Below are 10749 nucleotides of genomic sequence, written 5' to 3' on the forward strand. Positions count from 1 at the left end.
CCTAAACCTGCCCAGATGATGTCCCACTGACCCCAGGTCAGCACCTCCAGGTCCAGCAGCACCGTGACCCCCCGCTCTGCTGAAATACACAATTAAACATTTTCTATGACCTATTTTTTTTATTAATAAAATTAAACTGAAGACAGTTTAATGACCTAGAGATATCCTATTATTCCACTGCTTATGTACACATGTTGTAAATAATGGTTAAAACCGCAGTAAATGAAATAAACAATGTGTTTAACAATTACAATGTAATATTGTATTTTCATCTTATCACAAAGTAGAGGTAATAATATATCCATCCTCTATCTGCAGCTTCATGTCTTCTATTATTATAACTTTCATCGGAGGAAATCAATCATGTTATTTTATTTAACATCACCGACAGTAACAAAAATATCAGCAAAAGTGTGTTTATCAAGTTGTTTATTTGTATTGTATGTGCAGCAAGTATATAGAAGCAGCTGGGGGGGGGGGGGGGGGTCCAGGTGGATGGCAGCTCTGTCCTGATGATCCGCTGTGCACTTTTCAGATTAGGGGTCCTTCTCCAGCAGATCTATTTCTCCAGAATTGTCCTAATTACAGAGAAAAACAAGAGACAAAGAAAATAGTGAATTAATCATATTAAACACAGGGTTGCAGAAGTATTATTGCAAAATGGAACTCATAAGCATTTCAGACAAACAATCCCTAAAGGATCATTTAAAATGATGGACTGTTCTGGTTTTTAAAAAACTAAAAGAAGAAATGACCGTCACACGTGCATCCCTTTGACAGCACTGCACAAACTAACATCAAGCTAAAGGATGCTGTCTATTTGTGATTGTCTTATTATTATTATGGGATTAGGATAAGTTAAATACACTTTAACCTAAATAAAAGATGATCAAATCTGGTGGAAATATTTAAAATAGGCTTTTCTTTTAGCCCTACATCAAAGCAGCATGAGCTGAATAAAAAGGTTGTAATGTTGTCCCAAAGTTTAATAAACAGTACAAAATTGGAACATGTCAGAGAAATAAATAAAGCTAACAGCAGCTACACGTCAGGGTAGCATTTTATAAATCCCACCGTACTGTAGGCTCAGTGGCGTTTCTATATGTACAAGGTGGGGCACAAAAAACGTAGATGTTTATATATAAGCTTCTGCAGTGAGGTTCATGGCTGGTGAGGCTCTGGCACTGACTCTTCAGGTTTACAAATATTATATTTTGACCTAAATCAAAATATAATATTATTTTCCAAAGCTTTTTTGTCTGATGCTTCAATTAATTTTAAACAGGCAGTTCAACAAAAGGATACCCAAAACATGTAATTGTATCATTTAAATATTGAATTGTTCTCTCTTAGTAAGATCCCATTTTCAATAAAATTGCAGTCTTACCTTGACATGAAGATTAAGTCCATTTGCCTATCTCTCTTTACAAAATCTCTATTACTTTTTTGTAAAAGTCCTCCTTATCTTCTTGTAGTTTCAAAAGTCTATCATAAATCTAATCTAATCAATAGATTTATGATTCGAAAATTATAAAAGTAGGGTAAACATGTGGATATTATCCGGCTGAACAAAACGTGCATTTATCTAACAGGTTTGTTTCCCACAGATCTTATTTTGAGCTATTTTCTAAAATCCTATGGAGAAATCTCATTGCTTTTGGGTCGAGGGAAGCCATGCGCAGTTTACTTCCGGGTTTTAGGACGCCTCACTGCAGCTCTCTGGCTGAAGTCGAATAGTCCATTTAGCTTAGGAACCTTCCTAAAGGAGTGAAATGACCCGGAAGTCCCTCAGTGGCAGCCATGATAAGTGCCGTTCGAATTCTCTAGAATGATGAGAATCAGGGGCGGACCTAGCACATTTGGTGCCCTAGGCGAGCTTCACCACTGCGCCCCCCCCCCCCCCCCCAAAAAAAAAATCAAAACATCTTAACAGTTATACAGTAAAGTACTGCACCATTATTTATTACAAGCAAGAACAAGAGCTAAGAATAAATGTAAAGTTCACACTAAAGAATTAAAACAAACAACTTAGCTAACAAACAATAATAATAATAATAATAATAATAATAATAACAAACAATAAAAGAATGTGCACATTTGCTTTCAAAGAAAATTAAGAAGAAATGTCAAATAATCAATATATAATATGCTAAATAAATAACAAATTAAGATCTATTTACATTCCACTCCCTATCATCACACAAGGTTAGCCTACATATTAGCTCCTACTGGTTTCCATTTATAGTGCAATCCTTCTGGCCTTCCTCGCTGCAAAGTCATCAATCACATCATCATATGAAATCTGACCACCAACCTCATGGTTAATACTGATTACAACCAGACCACTGAGGCGTTCTTGAGCCATGGTTGACCTCAGGTATGTTTTCAAGAGTTTTAATTTGGAAAAACTCCTCTCGGCTGAAGCTACTGTTACTGGTAGCGTTGCACTGATCCGCAGAGCAATACACAAGTTGGGATATATTTCGGTGAGCTGCTTTGTGTGTATGAATTTCAACAACTCAAGAGTTGTCATGCTCTTTGATGGCAAGTCAGGTAAATGTTCCAACTCCTGAGCCAGCTCCTTCCCATCCAAATCAGATTGCCCTCCATGGCTTAAGGTGTGTGCAAGTGCCTCTGCTTGCTTCATCAGCTCTTGGTGTGGCAGGTCTGGGACGTTGTACAGAATGCCAAACTTGTCTTGCACATGTTTAAGAGTGGTAAACCTCTCCTTTTGTGCTGACACTGCAGCATCCACCACCACGTTAAAGAAGGTTACCTCCAGATTTTGCAAGGCATCCCTCAATGGCTCATCAGGAGACTCATATGAGAAGTGCCTCTTTGTTGACTTCAGCCGCTTTTGCACAAGGACTGCGTCCACATTCATGTCTTCACACATGTCCTTGGCTGATGTTTGTGCAGCCACAAAGCCTGTGGCTCTGTAGGATTCGAGAGCTTTTTCAGTCTTTTTCAGTAGACTTACTGCTACATCCACTTGCATTGTTTGGGACTGCAGGAGTTTGCTCACCTGCTGAATTTGACTTAGCATGTCATACCAGACCACTGTGCACAGTGCAAAGCGGAATGACCCGACTTCTTCTGCCAGAGACTGGGCTTCAATCCTGATGATTGGGTCTTTGGCCTGGTTTCTCACCTCAAGCAGTGCCTCTCTCACAGCTGCGGTTTCATATCGCAGAGGCTCCACAGCTTTCACTCTGCTCTCCCATCTGGTTTCTGACCACATTTTGAGTGAAAGGTTGACATGTTTCTTGAGGATGGCCCATCTCTGTGTAGAGGCAGAAAACAGGCAGTATAGCTTCTGCACAATGCCAAAAAATGATATGGCATCTTTGGAGCTTTTGGCAGCATCAGCAACGACCAAATTGAGTGTATGTGCCCCACAAGGCACAAATAAAGCTCTTGGGTTCAACTGCAGTAGCCTGGCCTGTACTCCCTTGTTCTTCCCTTTCATATTTGCGCCGTTGTCATATGACTGTCCTCTGCAGTCATCAAAGGCAATCTGCAACTCCTCCAGCCTCTTCAAAATCAGGGCGGACAAACTTTCACCAGTGGACTCCTCTGCTACTAGGAATCCCATGAAGTGCTCTTTAATCTGGGGGTCTTCTTCCAGTGTCACAATTCTGATGACTACTGACAGCTGTTCAGTGTGGCTAACATCCGGGGTGCAATCTAAAATGAGGGAAAAGTACTTGCATTTCTTTATTTCTTGCACTATTGTTGATAGAATCTTTCCACTGATGCATTCAATCAACTCATTCTGAATGGTTTTGCCCAAGTAGCTGTGGTGGGATGTTTGACTTTTAATCTTGTGGATGTGGTCTTTCATCACTGGGTCAAACTGCGCTAAAAGCTCAACCTCTTTCAAAAAGTTTCCATTTGAAGGAGAGTGGAGTATTTCTGTCTTTCCTCTCAATGCCATATTTCGCCCTGCCAGAGACTGTACAATAGCAACCAGTCGTGTCAGCACTGCTCTCCACTGACTCTTCTCTGCCTCAAGGAGGGCCTGCTCTTGTTTGTCTATTGTTGTACCTTGTTTTAATCGAACTGCCAATTCTTTCCATGACGCCAAATTGTTCAGGTGTTCCGGACTATTTTCATGGCTGGTCAAAGCAGCACTTGCATTTTTCCAATCCGACAGTCCTGCATTTGTTAAATGAATTTGTTTTGGAGAGAAAAGTTGACAACAAAAACAAAAAAGACTGTTCTTCTTTTTTGAATATGTCACCCAACTTCTTTTGATCCTTTCTCCATTTACTAAGGTCCTGCTGAAGTACTGGTGGTGGCAACTTCTCCCATCATCTCTCCTTGGGAAAATGAAATCAGGTGTTATCTGATATGGTCCTCTGCGAACAAACTCTGTTCTCATTGTGTCTGTGAGATGTGAAGGGCAATCAGCAGGATCGGTTGGTAGTGGATCGTCTGTCTTTGCTGCATCTGGAGGGCATGTGAAGCACATTTTCTCACCTCATATCCACAATATCTTCACACACACACACACACACACACACACACACACACACACACACACACACACACACACACACACACACACACACACACACACACACACACACACACACACACACACACACACACACACACACACACACACACACACACACACACACACACACACACACACACACACACACACACACACACACACACACACACACACTTACATTCACCAGGCACACACCTGAGAAGAGTGTATGGGTGGAATCTGTGGTGCAATCAGGATGAGATGCAGCAGGCTGTTCTGACGTTCCTTGCAGTGGTTCTGGGCCTATACATATATAGAGAACACACAAGAGCAAATATATTGGCTGGATTAGAAATGGCACGACAGTCATTTTTACATTCAATTATTTATCATCAGGACCATCTATTGACGTATTGTACTCACCAGAACAAACAGGCACAGTGGTCAGTGGCAGGGTGGAATCAGTGGTCATCTCATCAGGATGAGCAGCTTGCTGTTCTGACGTTCCTTCATGTGGTTCTAGGTCTATAAATATAGAAAGAACACACAAGAGAAAATATATTGACTGGATTTCACATTAAATTATTTATCATCAGGAACATCTATTGACACATTGCACTTACCTGAGGAAGCTGGCACAGCTGAGGTGCATGGCTGTTCCTTGTCAACTGATTCAACAGGTGGTTCCAGATATTTTAAAAGTGAATCTAAAATGATACAACATTTGTATTATCAACATTGAATAATTTCCATTTGTTAAATGTAGCTATTATTTAGTTAATAAGCATTTGGACAGCCTGACAGGTCTGATTCAACTAATCAAGAGCTATGCCTATCTTATTAGAACAGTTGAATCAGGTGTGTTAGTTCTGGGTTGGAACGAAAACATTCAACAGGACTGGAGTTGAGAACCCCTGAGCTAGTTAGCTAACGTTAGCGCACATTATGACAGGGTTTGACTCGGATAGTCAATGTGCTTTCTGAGGTAAACTTAACGTTAGCTAACGTTACCAATTAACTAACATTCCACCACACTGGCTAGCTCGCTACACCAAAACTAACATTGTTATTATTACTAATATTTCTATTTCATGACACAACGAAAATAGCCTTATGACAGTTTTGACTGAATGGCAATAACAAACGCTGGCTAGCTAACGTTGGCTTGGCTAACTAGCAAGATTACATGATCCATTCGCTAATGTTGACAATACAATCAAAATTGCATACCTTTCACCTTGGCACGTTTCTCTTCTTCTTCTTTTCTTCTTTTATGGCTTTTGCCTCTTCATAGTTCTCTAATGTTAGTCTTTCTTTCCTCAATGCTCAATTTTATAAACACTTGACCGATACCCATCAATGCACAGCGCTCTAGCATGTTCTGACTGTGAACACCTAAAGCAGAGGCTCTTAGACCGACCGTTTTAGATTTTTGGCTCATTTCCCCCTATGTTAGAATTGTTTTTGTATGTAAGAATAATGGTTGCAGATATAGAGGGGGGCGCAAAAACTACGCCAAGCAAAAAAATAAATAAATATATATATATATTTATTTGTATATTTATTTGTGTGCAATTTTTGGCGCCCCCCCTCTGGGTGGCGCTCTAGGCAACCGCCTGTATCGCCTGTAGGAAGCTCCGCCCCTGATGAGAATGATAGAAAAGGAGGTTTCAAACTTCCTTTATAACCTCCTTTAGCTTAGGGACCACTGGACCTCCCTAACCGACAGGAGAAGCGAAAATGCTGTCCCACAATGCCTTGCAGCCGCAGCATTTGCCGTCACTCAACAGTCGGCCGTTCACGGAAACAACCGATTATGACCGAGAAATTATATCATGAAAGTTACGGTGCTTATTAAGCTTTTTAAAACGTATGTGGTAAGTTGCCAAAGTGCTTTGTTTTGAACGTTCATCAGTATTATAATCAAAGACAGAAATAAGAACGTTAGTTTTCACTGAAATTATCAAATAAAGTCAACATTTCACAGTCTTTACTGAGCTGTGTGGAGTTTGTTCAACTTTTAAAAGATGTTTGAATGGTGATATACACAGTGATAGATGTTAAGGACTAACGTTTATAATAAATACATCTGTATTGATTTTAAGATCTTTAGTTCATACAATCATACGTATTGGGATCATTTGTATTAATGTGGACCGGAGGGAGAGGGGGACGAGCATAAGTTTCACTTTCCTTTTTTATTTCAATTCCAACTTTGGTCATGAAGAATATGTTTCTCTGTTGTCCACGTTCATAAAGCAAAGCAGCAGCGTCAGAGCACGGTGCAGAGTCTCTAGATGAGTTTGTAGTCCCTCGTTCTTATTAAACATCCATGTTGTCGTCCGCTGTATAGAAAACTGTGGTTTCCATAGTTCCCCCACAGCAGCAGACGCACACAATGACGTCCGCTGGCGCATCATAAACACGTCGGATAGTGAAAGTGCATTCGGATTCTCTAAAGTACCGCAGTCTCTTCTCCTAAGTCCTTTTGAATTCTCCTGTCCACTATCCCTTAACCCCGTGACGTTTCACTCAGAGGTCAAGGAATAGACGATAGGGTTAGAACTTAGGAGCTGATTTTTAAACTATCCGACTGCAGCCCCAGTCTCCTCTTCACACACCACACTTTTCGCGGCACACGTACTTACAGCCAATCAGCTCTGAATTATGTGAGATGACGTATGGTGGGGATGGCAGCTCTATGTCCCTCTGGTCATTATTTTTTTGTCACACACATTAAATAGGACAATACTCTGAGCATGCGCAGTGTAGTTTTTACAGTCACCATTGACTTAAACAGGGAGAGGGAGGGGCAGGATCGGGTTTTGTCCCACATGGCTCTAAACAGCTCAATAGGCACACACTGTAGACACTCATTAGAATAACACAGACTAAAACAGCAATGTACAGACGAATCAGATGATTAAACATGATCTTAAAATGTATTTAATATATATATTTTTTTTTTTGCATTTTTTTGTAATCATTATTTTTAATACTTTCTGCTGACTCTAGGTGGGGCTGTGCCCCACCTGCCCCTAATGACCAGTCGCCACTGGCTATACCGGTCTAAATGTTTTCACTTTGGTCTATTTATGTAATATAAAGTATAACTTATCTATAACAGAGCCAAGATCTCAGTATGACTTTAGTAAACTTCTGAATTGAATTCAAAATAAGTGTAAGCAACAGTGCAGTATGTCCAGCTAGCTAGTTAGCGTCACATATGTATCCGTATATGATTTAACGAAAATGTACGTTTTTAATGCCCCTTGGGTTTGACGTGTGTGACGTTAGTTAATTTAAAGTAAGTTAAAACCCAATACTCACATTTATTAGTGATTCCTCCGCTTGCTGCTGCTTTTAAATCCACTCTGCTGGGGAGAGCCATTTCATTTAAAAAAAATTCAGGCCGTGTCTCAATTCCAATGCAAGGGAGATGGGTCTGGCTGCAGACCGCAGCAAGGAGGCGGATCGTCGTAGAGGGGCGTTTCCTAGTCATTCTTTCTAGTGATGGGAATTCCGGCTCTTCTTGGTGAGCCGGATCATTTGGCTCGGCTCACCAAGAAGAGCCGGCTCTTTTGGCTCCCAAAGGGCTCTTCAGTTTACCACATATTATACCTTTTAATTAAATCAAATGTAGCCCTGTTTTGACTAATGATTTATATGTGTACATATATATCACTTAAATTATTCAATACATCCTTTGTACTGAAGTATTCAAAAGTAAAAATTACATGTTTAATATAAATTATTTGCTGTGGCCAATTGTTTTCATTGCATTTACAGACCCGTGTAACTCTCTGATACCACCCAATGAATGCATTGACTTGCTTGTAGAACCACGCTACACAAAACAGATAGCAACACCTATAACAAAAGGGGCTACTGTATCAACCTATATAAAGTATATAAATATAGTTTTTCTCCCTGCAGGAGAGGGGAGCATGCTCTGAGATCAGCTGCTCGGCTGCAGCGGGGAGAAGAGGGGGACAAAAAGAGATCTCAGTCCTCCGTGTTTTATTCTTATAGAAGTAAGAAGAGAAGTAATGGGGCAGGTAGATGGCAGCTCTGTCCTGATGATCCGCTGTGCACTTTTCAGATTAGGGGTCCTTCTCCAGCAGATCCATTTATCCAGAATTGTCCTAATTACAGAGAAAAACAAGAGAAAAATAAAAAAGTGAATTAATCATATTAGACACAGGGTTGCAGAAGTATTATTGCAAAATGTAACTCTCAGCATTTCAGACAAACAATACAATACAATACAATACAACTTTATTTATAAAGCACTTTAAACCTCCAGACCAAAGTGCTGTACAGGCAAATAGATAAAACACAGCTCAGCTCACACACCATAAAACAAGTACAAGTAAAAACAAAAAACAATTTAAATGCAAAAAAGCAACACTCTAAAAGATGTTGAAACGCCAAATGTTAAAACGCTAAGGAGAAGAGGTAGGTTTTAAGAAGCGATTTAAAAGCAGGCAGTGTGGAGGCCTGTCTGATCTCCAGGGGCAGAGCGTTCCACAGTTTGGGAGCCGCTACAGAGAAGCAACGGTCCCCTCTGAGCTTTGACCTGGTTTTAGGCACATTCAGGAGCAGTTGATCCGCTGACCTGAGAGGGCGGTTCGGCGTGTAGTGCTGTAGCAGCTCAGCAAGGTATGGTGGGGTCATGCCATTTAGGGATTTAAAAGCAAATAAAAGAATTTTAAAATGGATCCTAAAATAAATTGGCAGCCAGTGGAGAGAAGCTAAAACAGGGGAAATGTGGTCAAACTTCCGTGTGCCAGTTAAGAGCCTTGCTGCAGCATTTTGCACCCGCTGCAGTCGTGCGAGCGAGGACCCACTGACCCCCATGTAGAGAGAGTTACAGTAGTCCAGCCGGGTGGTGACAAAGGCATGGACTACTGTCTCAAACTGCTGTCTGGAGAGAAAAGGTTTTACTTTGGCTAGCTGCCTCAGGTGATAAAAGCTCGTTTTTACCACGACTTAATCTGACTCTCAAGTTTGAGTTCACAGTCCATTTTAATACCAAGGTTCGTAACGGTGAGCTTGGTGTACTGATTCAAGGGACCCAGGTCTACAGAAGTGGTGTCAGTGGTGCTACCAAAAACCATTACTTCTGTTTTTCCTTCATTTAGTTTAAGGAAGTTGCACGCCATCCAGGCCTTTATATCATCTAGGCACTTTAGCAGTGGGCTAATTAGGTAACCCTCCTTCTTTGTTAGAGGGACATAAATCTGGCTATCGTCAGCATAGCAGTGGAATGCGATGCCGTGCTTTCTAAAAATGGACCCAAGAGGGAGCAAATAGAGGGAGAATAGCAGGGGGCCTAATACTGAGCCCTGTGGGACCCCATTCAGGGGTGGAGCAGAGGATGACTCGGAGTCACCAAGGCTGACAGAGAAAGTTCTGTCCTTCAAATATGACCTGAACCATTCCAGGGCTTTTCCCTCAATGCCCACCCACTTTTCCAAGCGGGAGATCAGGATGTCATGGTCGACTGTATCGAAAGCAGCAGTTAAGTCAATAAGTAGGAGCACAACGCAGTCCCCAGAGTCAGTAGATAAGAGGATGTCATTAAAGACTCTTAAAAGCGCTGTTTCAGTGCTGTGCATAGTTTTAAAACCGGATTGGAAAACCTCCAGTATATTGTTCTCTTCCAGAAAAAACATAATTTGACTGTAGACAATCTTCTCCAGGATCTTTGACATAAAAGGCATTTTGGAAATGGGCCTAAAATTAGCCAGAACTGTGGGATCCAGGCTGGGTTTTTTAATACGAGGTTGCACTACTGCATGCTTCAGGTTTTCGGGGACCTTCCCTGAGAGCAGGCTGCTGTTTAAAACTGCCAATCCCTATAGGATCATATAAAAATGATGTACTGTTCTGGTTTTTTTAAAACTAAAGAGATGAAATGACAGTCACACCTGCATCCCTTTGACAGCACGGCACAAACTAACATTAAGCAAAAGGCTGCTGTCTATTTGTGATTGTCTTATTATTATGGGATCAGAATAAATTAAATACACTTAAACCTAAATAAAAGATGATCAAATCTGGTGGAAATATTGAAAATAGGCTTTTTTTTTGCTCTACCTGAAAGCAGCATGAGCTGAATAAAAAGGTTATAATGTTGTCCCAAAGTTTAATAAACAGTAAAACATTGGAACATGTCAGAGAAATAAATAAAGCTAACAGCAGCTACACGTCAGGGTAGCGTTTTATAAATCCCACCGTACTGT

Source organism: Pseudochaenichthys georgianus, chromosome 7 (genome assembly GCF_902827115.2).
Source record: "Pseudochaenichthys georgianus chromosome 7, fPseGeo1.2, whole genome shotgun sequence".
NCBI lineage: Eukaryota > Metazoa > Chordata > Actinopteri > Perciformes > Channichthyidae > Pseudochaenichthys > Pseudochaenichthys georgianus.